The sequence below is a fragment of the Phoenix dactylifera genome, chromosome 11, assembly GCF_009389715.1.
Source record: "Phoenix dactylifera cultivar Barhee BC4 chromosome 11, palm_55x_up_171113_PBpolish2nd_filt_p, whole genome shotgun sequence".
Taxonomy (NCBI): domain Eukaryota; kingdom Viridiplantae; phylum Streptophyta; class Magnoliopsida; order Arecales; family Arecaceae; genus Phoenix; species Phoenix dactylifera.
In genome coordinates, this window is record NC_052402.1 from 15,945,935 (window position 1) to 15,958,780 (window position 12,846).

Sequence of the window (12,846 nt, forward strand, 5' to 3'; positions counted from 1 at the left end):
GGAAAGAAGAAGAGAAGAGAGGAAGGGGAAGAAGAAAAGAGACTAGTTTTCATTTATTGTTCATTAAAACCCTAAACATGAGGATGAACCCATATATATAGGGTCACAAAATAACAAATAAATCCCTATAAATAAAACAATTCCAAAAAGATCCTAAAATGATAATATGCAAATAAACCCAAATGACAACATGCAAATAAATCCAATCAACATAAAATAAATCCAACTAAAATAAATCAATCTAAAATAAAATTAGGCTGGCTGAATCGGCTGGGACCAACGGAGCTGGCTGGATCCTGTGGCGACCGGTTGATCTGGTACTGGTGTTCGTACCACTTTCTCTTTCACATCTTTCACGATCTCATCGAGTTCTGTCTCAAAAATCCTAGCTAGATTCTCCCACTTCAGCTTATCTTGACTTCGTTGCATCTTGGCAAGCTCGTGACCAACTGCGTCTTACCAATTTCCTAAAAGTAAATGGTATTTTTTTCATGATTATCTTGTTAAACATGCATTGGATTGATTGAGGTTAGGTCCAACTCAGGTCAGATGCGGATTAGATCACATGGTATATGTTGGTGGTAAAATGGACCACCCCACAAATGCAATTATAGCACCCAAATCCGTCAGCAAGATCGAGCTCATCCAGGCCGAGCTCATCCGAGTGCTCGGGCTCATCTACTCTCGAGCTCATCCGAGTGCTCGGGCTCTTCGGCTCTCGAGCTCATCCGAGTGATCGGGCTCTTCCGCTCTCAAGCTCATCCGAGTGCTCGGGCTCTTCCGCTCTCGAGCTCATCCAAGTGATCGGGCTCTTCCGCTCTCAAGCTCATCCAAGTGTTCGGGCTCTTCCGCTCTCGAGCTCATCTAAGTGATCGGGCTCTTCCGCTCTCGAGCTCATCCGAGTGCTCGGGCTCTTCCGCTCTCGAGTTCATCCAAGTGCTCGGGCTCTTCCGCTCTCGAGCTCATAGGCCGAGCCGAGCACAGCAGGCCGAGCACAGAAGGCCGAGACCAGAAGGCCGAGACCAGAGAGCCGAGCACAGCAGGCCGAGCACAGAAGGCCGAGCACAGAAGGCCGAGACCAGAAGGCCGAGACCAGAGAGCCGAGCACAGCAGGCCGAGCACAGAAGGCCGAGCACAGAAGGCCGAGACCAGAGAGCCGAAGGCCGAGACCAGAAGGCCGAGACCAGAGAGCCGAGCACAGCAGGCCGAGCACAGAAGGCCGAGACCAGAAGGCCGAGACCAGAGAGCCGAGCACAGCAGGTCGAGCACAGAAGGCCGAGCACAGAAGGCCGAGACCAGAAGGCCGAGCACAGCAGGCCGAGCACAGAAGGCTGAGCTGATCTCAGAAGGCCAACCTCGTCGTTTATATGCTGCGGCCATGCCCTGTAGTAGCCTCACCGCACCATGCTTTACTTGCCGGCCACGCCATGACATATCAATCAAGGACCATACCCTGCTACGACTGTCAACGCCTCACCATTCCCAAGAATGTATTGCACTGCGCGCCACAAGCAAGCTCTTGCTGCACGCAACCTCCTCCCATGATGGGAACAGGCCATCCACGACAACTCATTACTTCACACGCCCACGTCCAATCGTGACGGTAACCCATTAATTCGCCCAGTCATATCACAGGTAACCCTGCTACTCTTCCTATAAAAGGGGAGCTTCTCCCTCTAAAAAGGGGGCTGGAGGCTTCTTCCTCCCAAGGGAGGCTTCGGACTTGGAAATACAGTCCCTCTCCTTCTCCAAAATTAAGCCCCCCTCTGACTTAAGCATCGGAGGGCCGGCGCCGGAAACCCCGGCCACCGGCTTTTTGCAGGCCCCCCACGGAGGATGCCGCTCGCCGACGGATCGCCGCCCGCTAATGTTCGCCGGAGCTCCTCCTCCTCAGCCGACGGCCGCCCCCGGGTCCAATTTCCAGCAACAGTTGGCGCTAGAGGAAGGGTCCGAGTTGCGGCCATGAAACTAAGGAGCAGAGGAGTCTTTAACGCCTCTCAGCATCATGCTCCAAGTCCCAAACGCTCAGTCCAGAATTCGCCACCAAGATCTCCGGTAGATCAAGTTCCACAAGTCCAACTCGAGCACTTCGATGCGCTAGTGCAGCAAGTCCAAGCGCTAGCCATTGCAGCCCAAAGCCTGCAACAAGTGGAGGCCCCTCCTGTGCCGCCTCCACGGGATCATGTTAAGCAGAGGAAGAAACCTTCTCCCGACTTCCGAGCCATCTCGAATCAGGCATGGCTCCCGCCGCAACGACGTATGTGGGGGCAACTAGTGAGAAGTAGTAGCCCAAGTCTCACATCAACGAGTTGGAGGAAAAGAGAAATAAAAGCTGAGGTCTGGAGAAGGAGAGTTATGTACTCCCTCCTCATGGGTGTAAGTCCTTACAACGGCGCTCGTGACGTTGCTCTCCTTCAGAGCGTCGCCATCACCGAAGCCCCGGCCGTGCACAGGAAGCTGCCGAGCTCATCCAGGCTGAGCTCATCCAGGCTGCCGAGCTCATCCAGGCCGAGCTCATCCAGAAGGCCGAGCACAGCAGGCCGAGCACAGAAGGCTGAGCTGATCTCAGAAGGCCAACCTCGTCGTTTATATGCTGCGGCCATGCCCTGCAGCAGCCTCACCGCACCATGCTTTACTTGCCGGCCACGCCATGACATATCAATCAAGGACCATACCCTGCTACGACTGTCAACGCCTCACCATTTCCAAGAATGTACTGCACTGCGCGCCACAAGCAAGCTCTTGCTGCACGCAACCTCCTCCCATGATGGGAACGGGCCATCCACGGCAACTCATTACTTCACACGCCCACGTCCAATCGTGACGGTAACCCATTAATTCGCCCAGTCACATCACAGGCAACCCTGCTACTCTTCCTATAAAAGGGGAGCTTCTCCCTCTAAAAAGGGGGCTGGAGGCTTCTTCCTCCCAAGGGAGGCTTCGGACTTGGAAAGACAGTCCCTCTCCTTCTCCACAATTAAGCCCCCCTCTGACTTAAGCATCGGAGGGCCGGCGCCGGAAACCCCGGCCACCGGCTTTTTGCAGGCCCCCCACGGAGGACGCCGCTCGCCGACGGATCGCCGCCCGCCAGTGTTCGCCGGAGCTCCTCCTCCTCAGCCGACGGCCGCCCCCGGGTCCAATTTCCAGCAACAGTTGGCGCTAGAGGAAGGGCCCGAGTTGCGGCCATGAAACTAAGGAGCAGAGGAGTCTTTAACGCCTCTCAGCATCATGCTCCAAGTCCCAAACGCTCAGTCCAGAATTCGCCACCAAGATCTCCGGTAGATCAAGTTCCACAAGTCCAACTCGAGCACTTCGATGCGCTAGTGCAGCAAGTCCAAGCGCTAGCCATTGCAGCCCAAAGCCTGCAACAAGTGGAGGCCCCTCCTGTGCCGCCTCCACGGGATCATGTTAAGCAGAGGAAGAAACCTTCTCCCGACTTCCGAGCCATCTCGAATCAGGCATGGCTCCCGCCGCAACGACGTATGTGGGGGCAACTAGTGAGAAGTAGTCGTCCAAGTCTCACGTCAACGAGTTGGGGGGAAAGAGAAATAAAAGCTGAGGTCTGGAGAAGGAGTTATGGAGCTTTAAAATGGGATTGTAAGCCTCTGTGACAAAGGGTACAGCCCCATTAAATCCCATTATCCTTCCAAGTCTTCTGTCTTCCGGCAGCAAGCAAGAAACCAGCATGTACTCCCTCCTCATGGGCGTAAGTCCTTGGGACGGCGCCCGCGACGTTGCTCCCCTTCAGAGCATCGCCATCACTGAAGCCCCCGCCGAGCTCATACAGGCCGAGCTCATGCAGACCGAGCTCAAAAACCCGAGCGCAGAACACCTCCTAGAAAATCGAGCCAAAGAAGGCCGGTGCTGAACCAAGTCCTGAGGGACTTCGAAGCTCGAGAGCCATCAAAATATCTCCAAAAGGTACAGGACGCCACTTTGGCTTCAAATAACTTCAATATTTTATCTATTTTCAGGATCTCCATCGACTAATCGAGCTCGGCTCGATCTCCATCGACTAATCGGGCTCGGCTCGATCTCCATCGACTAATCGGGCTCGGCTCGATCTCCATCGACTAATCGGGCTCGGCTCGATCTCCATCGACTAATCGGGCTCGGCTCGATCTCCATCGACTAATCAAGCTCGGCTCGATCTCCATCGACTATTGAGCTCGGCTCGATTTCGGCTTGATCGCCAACAGACAAGGCCAAAGAAGGCCGCTGAGTCAACCTGGAGCACTTAACTCCAACTGCATGAGAGGTACACCCTACTTGGCACGTACATCTCTATACATATTTGGCTATATTACAGGATGATCGACGACTGGACTACTTCCTTCGTCCGAGCCAAAAAGCAGCTCGAACTCGGAAGTCGGGGGGTAGTGTTGGTGGTAAAATGGACCACCCCACAAATGCAATTATTGTTGGGAACCCGCCCATGCCGCTGATATTTCAAAAATTTTTCAGATGGCAGCGGAATCGGCATGCACGGGTTCGACGTTCATCGTATAAACGTTGTTTCGAGACCTTTCGTAATTAGGTAAGAATTAAAACTTTTAAAACTATTAGGAAGATCAAATCTTCACCTTGCGCGGGTAGATGATCACCGCAAATCTGAATTCGTGGTTTTGGAAGAGGGTTCGCTTGAAGCCGTTCAAACGTCCGGCCTCTACGGGTATCCACACGAAGCAGGATCCGATCAAAGCTTTCTTGTCTTCCCGGGGTGCTAGCTCCCTTGCAAAGACTACTTTTGATGGCTGATCTCCTCTCTTTCAATCAACCCTTGATTGTGCTTGAGAGGAGGAAGAGGAAGAAGGAACTCAAGGAAGAAGAACACAGCTTCTGCAGCCTTCTTTCTTTTCCTTGCGTTGGAAGAAGGATTGGAGGAAGAGGATGACGCCAACGCTTGGACTTTGCTCTCCCTTTGCTTGCGGCTGAACCAAGAGAGGAGAGGGGCTGGTGGCGGCAGCAAGAGGAGGAAGAGAGCTCACCCCTAGGGCGCCGGCCCTAGGTCCCTTTTTATAAGCATCAAGGGCTCCTACAAGTTAGGAGCCCTTGACAGCCTTCCTTCTTTGGAGCGCCGGCCACCTTCTCTCTTCTTGTCGCCCTAAGCAATTGGAGAGGGGCTGATGCCCCTCTTAGTTGGTTAACCTAATCCTCTTCCAAAGAGGATTAGGTGCCTCTCTCATGGTTTCATCCTAATCTAATTAGGATTAGCCAATTTTGGGTTCAACTATGCTAGTCCTAATCCAATTAGGACTTGGATGAATCATGACTCAATTGAACTCTTCAATCCTAATCCAATTAGGAGTCATGTTGATTCATTAGATTATTAATTAATTAGAACTTAAGGAATCCTAATCCAATTAGGATTTGTTTAATTTTAGTCCTAATCCAATTAGGACTCTATTTGAATCCGAAGTCCTAATCCGATTAGGACTCTAGGAATCCTACTCCAAGTAGGAATCCAATTTTAATTCAAAACTCCTAATCTCATTAGGATTTTAGAAATCCTATCCCAAGTAGGAATCCCAGTCCTACTCCAACTAGGATTCCCAGTCCTAATCCAATTAGGACTCTAGGTATCCTACCCGAAGTAGGATTCTTGTTTCAAGTCCAATTAATTAATTCCCTTTGTTCCTTCAACTTCTTATCAATCAAATTGATTTCTTGTGATTCCTAATCACGATTTCAACCATCGGATCGGTCAATACTTCTAGTGTGTGTGACCCCATAGGTTCTATTCTGACTGGTAGTGAGATATATTGTGATCTCTATCTCAATATCATTGAAAACTCCTTTCAATGGGTTGGAACGATTCCAACTCAACTCATTAGGGTTTATCGATCATCAAGATAATCCCTATGAGTCCCACCATCCACCAGTGACACCTAGCAGCATGTAGTGGCTACCCAGCAGAATGGAATGATGAACCTCTAGGTGCAGTTAACGTGTGATACAGTCCTACTATCGTGGATCCCTACAGGACGGAGGTCATGGACAACTCGTCAAACCCCATCGTCTGTCATATGTCAAGATTTATTCGACTCGAGTTCGATGGTGGAAAACTCTTTCTCCACTTTATATTACTGCCCTGGCCAAGGTCTTAGAACTCAGTCTAACAAATCACATAGGATCACTCCTCTTCTATCAAGGTCGATAGATTCCTTATAGGTGCATACCCTACTCCTACAGTGAACTTACTGCAGCCAATCTACACTGCATGGACCCATATAGCTAGAGACCATGTATGTGTGCAGTCAAACTACAATAACCTCACTGTGAGTAGCCGAAGCACCGCAGGTCAAAGGACCAGTCACACTATTGCAACATCAAGCAAGTCACTGACGAGTGGATAGACATCCAAGTGACTTCTTGTCTTGGTCACGCTCAGTACCCTTGTTCTCTAACAAGCACCTGCACTATCACTTCAGTGTCCCTACACTGTGGACTCAAGTCTCGTCCATCCAGAAGAAAAGTGATCTGTGCACTGATCGGATCGATCACCGTCCTCGTGATGATCCATTGATCAGGAGCATTTAGAAATTAATCACCAATGATACATGGCTCAAATTCTCAACTCTTGAGAATATGTATCATCATCTTATTAATTCCTTGGACGATTCATAGACACATAAATAATATGAATGAAAAGATGCCTTTTAATTATTCAATAATAAACAGTCAAGTACAAAATTATGTCCCTAGAATCAACAATGTGTCAGCCAAATTGGCTTCTAGGGCATACATCTAACAATCTCCCACTTGCACTAAAGCCAATTGGTCATATATCTTAGGCCCATCTTCTCAAGGTGGGCTTCAGTCTTTTGCTGACTCAGCTGCTTAGTGAACGGGTCTGCCACGTTATCCGCGGAGTCTACTCTCTGCACCTCTACATCATAGTCGCGTATGAAATGGAAGCGCCGCTCTATGTGCTTGGACTTCTGATGAGACCATGGCTCCATAGCTAGTGCTATGGTGCCAATGTTATCGCAGTAAAGTGTTATGGCATCTAATGACATTACACCTAATTCTGCAATTAACTTTTAATCAGAAGGTTTCCACTGCACCCTTAGATACGGCTTAACATTCAGCTTCTAAGGTAGAATCTATAATGATCGGTTGTTTGGAACTCTTCCAATTTACTGAACCACAATTGCACATATTCTGATGTAGACTTTCTATCATCAATATGTGTGCATCTTTCTACCTTCAACTCTGATCTTCTCCCAAAGACCAAGAACATGTCCTTAGTTCTTCTCAAGTACTTAAGACTGTTCTTCACAGCTATCCAGTGCTTCTTGCCTGGATCCGACTGATATCTGCTTGTGACACTCACAGCAAGAGCTATATCAGGTTGTGCACACAGCATGGCATTCATGAGGCTTCCTATTGCCGATGCATAGGGAATCTTGCTCATGTGTTGAATCTCTTCAGATGTGTTGGGGCACATCTTCTTGGAGAGATGAATTCCATGTCTTAGAGGTAAGAGACCCCTCTTGGAGTTTTCCATGCTGAACCTTTTCAGCACCTCCCCTATGTACATTTTCTGTGACAGGCCAAGCATCCTTTTAGATCTATCTCTATAGACCTTTATTCCCAAAATATAGGATGCTTCCCCAAGGTATTTCATGTAGAATTCTTTTGACAACCAGACCTTGACCGAGGTTAGCATGGGAATATCATTCCCAATCAGGAGAATGTCATCTACGTACAGTACGAGAAAAACGACAGCACTCCCACTAACCTTTTTGTAAACACACGGTTCCTCTTCGTTTTTGATGAAATCAAACGTTTTGATTGCGTCATCGAAACGAGTGTTCCAACTCCGAGATGCTTGCTTTAGTCCATAGATGGACCTCTGCAGCTTGCAGACCTTGTGATCTCCATCACTGGAAGTGAAACCCAAAGGCTGTTCCATATAGATATCTTCATCAAGGTATCCATTCAGGAAAGCAGTTTTTACATCCATCTACCAGATTTCATAATCATGAAATGCTGCAATGGCAAGCAATGTTCGGATGGATTTTAGCATGGCTACAGGTGAAAAAGTCTCCGATAGTTAATGCCTTCGCGCTGACTATACCCTTTCGCCACAAGCCTTGCCTTATAGGTCTCTACCTCTCCATCCGAACCTATTTTTCTTTTGTAGATCCATTTACATCCAATAGGTACAATACCTTCTGGTGGATCTACTAAGGTCCAGACTTGGTTGGAATGCATGGAGTCTAACTCTGACTTCATAGCTTCCAGCCATTTCTCGGAATCGATATCAGATATCGCCTCGTCGTAGGTTTTGAGATCCTGTATGTGATCCCTATCTCCCACTAGGAACATTTCCTCGGTATCCTCTTCTAGTATACCTAAGTATCTATCGGGAGGATGGGAGACCCTACTAGATCTACGAGGTGGTCGAGGGACATCGTGTACTGGCTCTGTATGAATGGGTTCAATAGGATCCATGACTCGTTGCTTTTCAGAGACTTTCTCTTCAAGCTCAATTTTCCTCCCACTGCCTCTATCAAGGATAAACTGATTTTCCAAGAAGATGGCATGACGGCTCACAAACACATTGTGATCCTCTGAGACGTAAAAATTGTATCCTAATGACTCTTTAGGATATCCTATAAAACGAGCACTTATGGTCCTAGCCTCTAGTTTGTCCGCCTGTAGTCTCTTGACGTGGGCCGGACATCCCCAAATCTTGAGATGACCCAGACTTGGTTTCTTACCATGCCATATCTCATACGGTCTGGTAGGAACGGATTTAGAGGGAACTCTATTCAACAAATAAATCGTTGTGAGTAAGGCATCTCCCCAAAGGAACATAGGTAAATCAGTGAAGCTCATCATGGACCTGACCATATCTAATAGGGTCCGATTCCTCCTCTCTGACACTCCGTTGAGTTGAGGTGTACCCGGAGGTGTCCATTGTGAGACTATGCCGTTTTCTTTGAGATAGTCCCGGAATTCCCCACTAAGGTATTCTCCTCCTCGATCTGATCGAAGAGCCTTAAGAGGTTTTCCAGTTTGTTTTTCTACTTCATTCTTGAACTCTTTGAACTTTTCAAAGGATTCAGACTTGTGTCTCATAAGATACACATACCCATACCGTGAATAATCATCAGTAAAGGTAATGAAGTAAGAATAACGTCCCCTGGCTAGCACATCGAATGGGCCACATACATCTGTATGTATTAGGGTAAGTATTTCAGTGGTCCTCTCCCCATGTCCTACAAAGGGCAGTCTAGCCATTTTTCCTTGAAGACAGGACTCGCAAACTGGATATGACTCGGAAGTCAATGAGCCGAGAAGCCCATCTTTATCCATTTTGTTCATCCTATCCTCTCCAATATGGCCAAGTCTGAGGTGCCACAAATATCTTTGGTTTATCTCATCTCTGGATCTTTTGGATCCTTTGGCACTCATATCTTGCTCGGTAACATTCACAGATACATCCATATGTAAATGATAGAGACTGTCGATCATGAAACCACGTGCGACTATTTTATTTCTTAAATAAATAGAACAGCAGTCTTTGTCAAATGTAAAAACATGACCTTCCTGTGCTAGACATGAAACAGAAATCAAATTTCTGCTAGCAACAGGTACATAATAGCAGTCTCTAAGTATTAAACTAAATCCAGACGGTAGTCGCAGATGGTAGGTGCCCACAGCCACAGCAGCAACTTTTGCCCCGTTGCCAACCCTAAGGGTTACCGCACCTTCCGCCAGCCTTCTACTTTTCTTTAGACCCTGCATGGTAGTGCACACATGAGCACTAGAACCAGAATCTATAACCCAACTAGAAGTAGAAGAAACCGTTAGATTAGTTTCAATTATGAGCAAGTCTATACCTTCTGAAGGTGTGTCACCTTTCTTGTTCTTCAGGCTCTCGAGGTATGAAGGACAGTTTCTCTTCCAGTGGCCTTCGACATTGCAGTGGAAACATTTTCCTTTGTCGTTAGCCTTTTTCTTTTGAACTTCCTTCTTTGGCTTCTTGTCTTTCTTCTGCTTCTTAGCAGGCTTCTTTTTCTTCCAAGTAGACTTTCTCTTGGAACCAGAAGTCAACTCAGCAGCAAGGACATTGCCCCTTGAACCTTTCAAGGCTCCCTCAGCAGTTACCAACATGTTGATTAGTTCAGTCTTAGTGCATTCAATCTTATTCATGTGGTAGTTTACTATAAACTGACCAAATGAATCAGGAAGTGACTGTAGGATCAAATCCACTTGTAATTCCTTGTGCATGTCCATACCGAGCTTCTCAAGCTCCTCTAGGTCCTTGATCATGGTCAGACCGTGATCATGGACAGACTGCCCCTCGCGCATCTTCGCTTTGAAAAGCCTCTTGGACACTTCAAAACGAGCTGTGCGACTCTGCTCACCATACAACTCTTGCAGGTGTGCCAGTATGTCCCTAGCAGTCTTTATATTTTCATGCTGGCATTGGAGTTCATTAGACATGGATGCCATCATATAGCATTTTACTCTAATGTCATCATCCAACCACTTTTTATGCATTTCACGCTGAACATCAGTAGGACGTGCTGGTAGTGTGGGGATATCTGAATCGAGTATGTAGCCTATCTTCTCACAGTCCAAAACTATTTTGAGATTTCTAAGCCAGTCTTTGTAATTGGTTCCGGTCAGTCGGTTGGTCTCAAGAATACGGGTCAAAGGGTTTGAAGCTGACATTGTATCTGCAGAGAGTAAAGATTCTAGTTAGACTTTTGTACTTGATCCTAATCTGTTCTAAGGTCTTTTAGAACAAATGTAACTCTCCCTATTTTCTCGAATTCCTCACACTCCCCTGGTAGGAAAACGGAAATCCCACACGACTAGGGTTTCTAGTGGGTACTGCGGTCCCACCGATTTACATGCCACCTCACCTAACAGTTATTGGTGACACATAGATGGATGAGTGTACAACTCTTGTACAATGCTTCTCAAGCATGTTGCAGTGTAACTTGGTCTCTAAGCCATGAAGACCTCACCTAACAGTTATTGGTCCCATTTCTTAGTTAAGTCAGACCCACCGTATAACCGTAGGAATAAAGTCGTCATTGGGTCCTCACCTAACAGTTATTGGTGCCCAACCCCACCTTTACCCTACAACATCTCATGTCTATAGAGAGGTCCAGCCCCCCGATGCAACTTGACCACTGTGTCCAGCCGAGACAAATCAACATCAGAAAGGCCTTAGCAGCTCTACTACAGTGGAAGACCTATTGACTTAATATTGGTTAATCAGGTCTTAGTGTTTGCAACTTGAGCCCTTCATAAGAGGTAATCGAACAATTGGCCAGGTAAGCAGGTGGGAGGCTCCCCTTACTCAGAGAGTAAGGTCCTAATTAAGTAACCACCTTTCATGCTTTCCTAGACACCAATTAGATCAATTAATCTAATATGACTTGCTCATGTCGGTTCACTCTCGACTTGATTGAGGAGGTTTTGATTTAGGTCTCAATTGGGTTTGCTACATCACATGTAAACCTATCTACCCGACTCGCATTTACATCACATGCAAACGGCACATCACAGGCAGTTATAATCGCAGCATCAAATTAAAGCTAAACTTTAACTAGGTGATGATCATGGATTCTAATTAGATCGTATTACAAGCACATGCACATCAATCGATCAAGTGGTCTTCAACTCTTGAATTGGTTCCAAGCCTCCTTGATTCGATCCTTGATCAACTCTTGATCCCATCGCCATCAACCGCTTAGATCACCTTTCATCTCATGCCTTTGCTTCAACTTGATCGTTGATGTACATCACATCACAGAAATACAACCAGATGTAAAATAAAAATAAAAATAATTTACATCTCCTTTTAGGAGGCACGCAGGCCTCTCAAAACATCAAAAAGATGCATGCAAGCATCTGAAAAATTACATGACATCGCAGATCACATCGCAGGTCATTACATTTGATACCAAAAGGGTTTGAATCCTATGATCATCACCGTATGCAACAATTATAATTTTCATATCTGAAAACTAACTGATTGTATCATGACATAGGTCGCTGATCATGCTAATCATGATTCTAAACTTTGTAATCCCATGAACAATGCATTTAGAATCATCTTTTTATCACATAAAAATCAGCATGCAAAAAATCAGCACCCCTGAAAAATCTGCATGCAGAATTTTTCAGCATGCATGATCATTCAATTTTCAGATCTAATATGCCTTTAGATATTTAATTCTTACCTTAATCTACGAAGCCTAGGCTCTGATACCACTGTTGGGAACCCGCCCATGCCGCTGATATTTCAAAAAATTTTCAGATGGCAGCGGAATCGGCATGCACGGGTTCGACGTTCATCGCATGAACGTTGTTTCGAGACCTTTCGTAATTAGGTAAGAATTAAAACTTTTAAAACTATTAGGAAGATCAAATCTTCACCTTGCGCGGGTAGATGATCACCGCAAATCTGAATTCGTGGTTTTGGAAGAGGGTTCGCTTGAAGCCGTTCAAACGTCCGGCCTCTACGGGTATCCACACGAAGCAGGATCCGATCAAAGCTTTCTTGTCTTCCCGGGGTGCTAGCTCCCTTGCAAAGACTACTTTTGATGGCTGATCTCCTCTCTTTCAATCAACCCTTGATTGTGCTTGAGAGGAGGAAGAGGAAGAAGGAACTCAAGGAAGAAGAACACAGCTTCTGCAGCCTTCTTTCTTTTCCTTGCGTTGGAAGAAGGATTGGAGGAAGAGGATGACGCCAACGCTTGGACTTTGCTCTCCCTTTGCTTGCGGCTGAACCAAGAGAGGAGAGGGGCTGGTGGCGGCAGCAAGAGGAGGAAGAGAGCTCACCCCTAGGGCGCCGGCCCTAGGTCCCTTTTT